The sequence below is a fragment of the Gymnogyps californianus genome, chromosome 3, assembly GCF_018139145.2.
Source record: "Gymnogyps californianus isolate 813 chromosome 3, ASM1813914v2, whole genome shotgun sequence".
Lineage (NCBI taxonomy): Eukaryota > Metazoa > Chordata > Aves > Accipitriformes > Cathartidae > Gymnogyps > Gymnogyps californianus.
In genome coordinates, this window is record NC_059473.1 from 128,053,423 (window position 1) to 128,059,591 (window position 6,169).

The window sequence follows — 6,169 nt, forward strand, 5'->3', positions numbered from 1 at the left end:
AGAATACAATGATAATGTTGCTCTGCTCTTAGCTACCTCTTTTTTTCCTCGTCAACTGCTTCATTACACTGTTTACATTCAGTTTGCGATTTACCCTCTTAATCGGATTTTTCAATTATTCTGAAAATGCATCTGAGGGCCCATTTCTTTTGTTTCTAGAAATGCAAGTTAAAAGGGTTTAAGGCCAGACAGCACATGATGAACTCATCTGTCCTTTCTAAAACATTATATGTTTCACAGAATTACTACCTTAATAACTGTATTATTTGTTGAGCAACTTTTCCAGAAAACTTTGTTGTATAATCAATCTTTTCATTGCTTTCGTCATCAGCTTTTTTAATCTGCAGATTTTCTTTGCAATTGTTTTATAATTTCATTAACATTCTTGATAAAGATGCCAAGTAGCTGCAGACTCTGGGATTCTCTAGGACAAATCCTCATTTACAATTATTTACTAACTAGCATTTAATGTGCTCCACCAATATTTGTATAACATGTGGGGCCAAGAACAATGCCTTACAGAAATTTACGATGTCAATAGCTACTATTACCAACCCGGACTTGTAATTAATTAAAAAATAACATTTACAGAAAACTGTTCTCTGTGAAACCATGTTGGTTCATTTTACTTATGATATCCTTTAATGTCAACTGTTCTGTTGGTTTGCCTGGGAGATTTCAGACTGCTAAGCTGTACTTACACTGGCCACGCAGCTTGTAATTTTTTAAATACTGGCACAACACTAGAGTTTTGTTTCTTTTTTTTTTCTTGGAAGAGGAGAGAGAATATGTTGTTTGTTTGGGGGTTGTTTTTCTTTTCTTAATCCTCAAGGATTTCCCCATTGTTCCATGAATTGTTAAAAGCCATTAATAATAATTCAGATAACTTTTCAGGAGACTACTTACCATTATTCCCTGCAAGTTATCCAATGCTGTAGCTTTAGAGATGTTTAAGCTGTTTTAATGATGCCAGAATGTCCAAAAAAATGGAGCTGTTCTGTCGAGGTTTGCAGGAAGTGTGAAACAGGGGGTGCACCTTACGCAAAAACAACAGCAGCAATTTGTCATTCCTGCCTGCATAAAACAGCCCGACTGCTGTGTATGGCACATGGGAGTGAAATCATTGCAGCATACATCATACATTTAGCTATATAGCTATATCAGTATGGAGTACATCCAACTTGTTTTTTAAAATCTCCATTGGTGAGGACACCACACCTTTGCCAGGCAAGCTCTTACACTGCTTCATTTTCCTTGCAGTAGTATTATCTGTAACTTGGATGTTTCACTGTGCAGCTGCAGTGTGTTTGGGAGCAGAGCCAGGGCCTGGGACCAGCTCTTGGAGCAATTTGGTCCTCAGTGCTTGCTCAGTGACCTGCATGGTGATTGTACGGCTGGAGGGTTGACGTCACCCTGGGACGTTGCTTGACTGTGATGCTACTAATGAAACCAACACTAAGCATGACATTATTTCTCAAAGTGTTGCTTGACTCTGAAGGCCAGCTGTCTTCAAAATTAAGTAGGTCAATTGCATAATTAAAATACAGCAGGATTAACAGTGAGATTGGGGGAGGGGTGGCAGTTATATTGGGCAGCTCCACTGAGACATTAATTAGTGCAGTGTCCCTTTTTATGCGTGTTGTATCAGGTCCAAAAATCCATCTGAATTATGCTCAAAGGTCTTCTAAATCAGAGGCATTTGTTTTTAAAAAGTGCAATTGCACCTCAGAGGCAAGCCTCGTTGCCTTTCTTCAGAAGCAGGTAACAAAAGCCAGTTAGTTATTCAAATAAAGCCTTTATTTAAACATAGACAAACCATAAACAGAGAAACAAACCTAGCGATTGCTGGGTGAGACAACCAAATAAAAGGTTAGGAAAATCACGGCCAATGTTGTCAGCTTTCTCTCCAGCTCCTGCTCCTCATGACCAGGGAGGGCTCTTGGCCCTCTGCATGCTGCAGCGCACGCCAGGCCCTGTATGTGCTGTACTGGACAGAAAGGCCGGTACTTAACCTGCCCTTGGATGGCCCTGCTCTTTCTGGGGCAGCCACAGCTCAGCCTGCTGGCCCGGGCATCACACATGGGCAGTCAATGCTCCCTGCTGCCCCAGACGAGGACAGATGGTAAATGTGGTGCCGTTTTTGTGGACAGCTGCTTCACCTCAAGGAAACCAGACACCAGCCCGTGTGGCAATAAGGGTTATAGTAAAGAGGGGGACTAATGTGTAAAGGAAGGATGTGGGGCATAAGGGAGGCACCAGGACATCTGTGAAAGGGAGACAGACTTCATATATCTAAGTATTTTGAAAACAGGTAAACCTCAAAAGAAGACTTTTCCACATCTTTGACTATTTCTTGCTGCATCTGCTATTTGAACTTCCAAAAAATTTTGACAAGGTCCCTCACCCAGACCTCTAAAAAGTGAGACTGCCATGCATTAAACAGGATGGTTGTCTTGTTGGCGGTTAGAGGAAGCATTTGGAGGAGATATTTGGCATTTTCAGGGGAGTGAGGCCACTGAGGGAATCCCATAGGGATCCACATTAACACTGGGCTGTTTAAAATTTTCCCCCATGATCTAGGAAGTAAGTGGGCAGGGACTAAGACCAGGTTTGAGGATTACACAGAGCAGTAAAAACTGAAAGGTAACCACAAAGAAATGCTGAAGCATCTTAGAATACTAAGTGGTTGGGAGACGGAACAGCAGATGAAATTCAGTATTATAGAATGAAAGGCCCCCAGTAACCTCTGTACATTGGGCCTTGCAGCCCTCTGACTCCTTCAAAGATGGTTTGAATTTCTCCTGCTGAATAGATGGCTGTGTTTAAAATGGTGATATCCTGAAAGCCTGTAAGAATACTTCACAACTTCTTACTGCTGAAGTGAGCTGTATATTGATGCTCTTTCCTCTTCAAAACATCTTGCCATGGCTACATCAAATACCGTCTTTCAGGATAGACTCCAATCACCCGCAGTTATTTAACACTGGATATTCTTTTTGCACATATGCTTCCTCTCCAGATATAAAATTATAGGCCTCAGCAACCTTCCGTGTGAGGGTTATTGCAGCCCATTTGTTTGCATGGGAGTGGGGATTAAGCATCAAATGACCAAGTGTTCACTTCACTGCAGGTCTCCCTTCTTTTAATTTGTGCCAGAGAATGGTATCTTCTTTAAAAATATGTGTGTGTGCACATGCATACATATATATATATATATAAACTTGTATCTATATACTGGACCTCTTGCTCACCAGCACAGAACTTATTGGAGAGGTCAAGATTGGTGGTAGCCTGGGCTGCAGTGATCATACCCTGGTGGAATTCATGGTCTCAAGGGATATATGCCAGGCAAAAATTATAACCAAGACCATAAATCTTAGGAAAGCGAACTTTCAGTTGTTTAAGGGACTGGTGGATGGGACCCCCTGGGAAACTGCCCTCAGGAGTAAAGGAGCACAAGAGAGCTGGCAGCTCTTTAAAGACATTTTTCTTAGAGCACAAGAACTATGAATTCCCATATGCAAGGAATCACGAAAGGAAGGCAGGAGACCAGCATGGCTGAGCAAGGACCTCCTGGTCAAACTGAAATGCAAGAGGGAAATGTGTAGGCATTGGAAGCAGGGACACTGTCCTGGTTTCAGCTGGGATAGAGCCAATTTTCTTCTTAGTAGCTGGTACAGTGTGTTTTGGATTTAGTGTGAGAATAATGTTGATAACACGCTGATGTTCTAGTTGTTGCTAAATAGCGCTTATCTTAAGTCAAGGACTTTTCAGTTTCCCATGCTCTGCCAGCAAGCAGGTGTGCAAGAAGCTGGGAGAGAGCATGGCCAGGACAGCTGACCTGAACGAGCCAAAGGGATATTCCATACCATGGAACGTCATGCTCAATATATAAACTGGGGGGAGTTGGCCAGGAGGGGCAGATCGCTACTTGGGCATCGGTCAGCAGGTGGTGAGCAATTGCATTGTGCATCATTTGTCTTTTCTTGGGTTTTATTTCCTTTTTTTTTTTTTTTGGAGCCAATAAATCAACATTGTGACCAGCGACTATTAAACTAATATAATGAATGCTTATAACAAATTGGTTTTAACACGCTCTGGTCAGATCTGTTCTTATCTCAACCCATGAGTCTTACTTTTTTTTCGATTCTCCTCCCCATCCCACTGGGAGGGGGGAGGAGTGAGCGAGCAGCTGCGTGGTGCTTAGTTGCTGGCTGGGGTTAAACCATGACAGTCACACATCCTAGGAAGAATATAGGGATACTGGCCAAGAGTTGAGGGACGGGATCAGGAAAGCTAAGGCACAGCTGGAGCTAAATTTCCAAGGGATGTGAAGAATAATAAGGGCTTCTACAGGTACATTAGTCAGAAAAGAAAGACAAAAGAAATTGTACCCCCCCGATAAATGAGACAGGGGATCTGATCACAACTCAGATGGAGAAGGCTGAGGTATTCAGCAACTTTTTTCCCCCTCAGTTTTCACTGGCAATTGCTCTTCCCACATCTCTCGAGTCCCTGAATATCAAGGCAAGGACTGGCGGAATGAAGTCCTACCCATCGTAGGGGAAGATCAGGTTCATGACTGTCTAAGGAACCTGAACATACACAAGTCCATGGGACCTGATGAGTTGCATCCCAGGGTCCTGAGGGAACTCAACAGATGTAGTCGCTAAGCTACTTCCCATCATATTTGAAAAGTCATGGCACTTAGTCACCCAGTGACAGGAAAAAAGGAAACATTACACTCATTTTTAAAAAGGGTAAAAAGGAGGACCCTGGGAACTACCGACGAGTCAGCCTCACCTCTGTGTCCAGTAAGATCATGGAGCAGATCCTCTTGGAAGCTATGTCAAGGCATATGGATGACAATGAGGTGATTAGAGAGAGCCAACATTGCTTCATGAAGGGCAACTCATGCCTGACTAATCTGGTGGCCTTCTACGATGGAGTGACTGTGTTGGTGGATAAGGGAAGAGCAACTGATGTCATCTGGCTTGACTTCTGTAAGGCTTTTGACACGATGTCACACAACATCCTTGTCACTAAATTGGAGAGGTACGGGTTTGATGGATGGACTATTCAATGGATAAGGAATTGGCTGGATGGCCACATCCGAAGAGTTGCAGTCAACGAATGCCTCAGTGTCCAAATGGGGGTCAGTAACAAGTGGTGTCCCTCAGGGTCCGTGTTGGCACCAATACTATTTAGTATCTTCATCAATAACGTAGACAGGAGGATCGAGTGCAGGTATGCTGATGACACCAAGCTGCGCAGTGCAGTTGACTGGCTTGAAGGAAGGGACGCCATTCAGAGGGACCCTGACAGGCTGGAGGAGTGGGTGCACGTGAACCTCGTGAAATTCAACAAGGTCAAGAGCAAGGTCCTGCACATGGGTCAGAGCAATCCCGAATATCAATACAGCCTAGGGGATGAATGGATTGAGAGCAGCCCTGCAGAGGACTTGGGGATGCCAAAAAATTGGACATGAGACGGCAATGTGTGCTTGCAGCCCAGAAAGCCAACTGTATCCTGGGCAGCATCAAAAGAAGCCTGGCCAGCAGGTCAAGGGAGGTGATTCTCCCCCTCTACTCTGCTCTTGTGAGACCCTGCCTAGAGCACTGTGTCCAGCTCTGGGGCCCATGGTACAAGACAGACATGGACCTGTTAGAGTGGGTCCAGAGGAGGGCCACGAAAACAGAGGACTGGAATGGCTCTCCTATGAAGAAAGGCTGAGAGAGTTGGCATTGTTCAGCCTGGAGAAGAGAAGGCTTCAGGGAGACCTTATTGCAGCCTTTCAGTATATAAAGGGGCTTGTAAGAAAGATGGGGAGAGACTTTTTTACCAAGGCCTGCAGTGACACGACAAGGGACAATGGTTTTAAACTGTAAGGGTAGATTTAGATTGGACAAAAGGAAGAAATTTTTTCAGATGGGGGTGGTGAGACACTGGAGCAGGTTGCCCAGAGAAGCTGTGGATGCCCAATCATTGGAATTGTTCAAGGTCAGTTGGACAGGGTTTTGAACAACCTCATCTAGTGAAAGATGTGGCAAGGGGGGTGGACTGGATGGTCTTTAAAGGTCCCTTCCAACTCAAACCATTCTATGATTCTATAGGGTAGAATTTTGACCTGGATTTGCAAAATGTTAGGCTAACTGAACTCTTAACAATG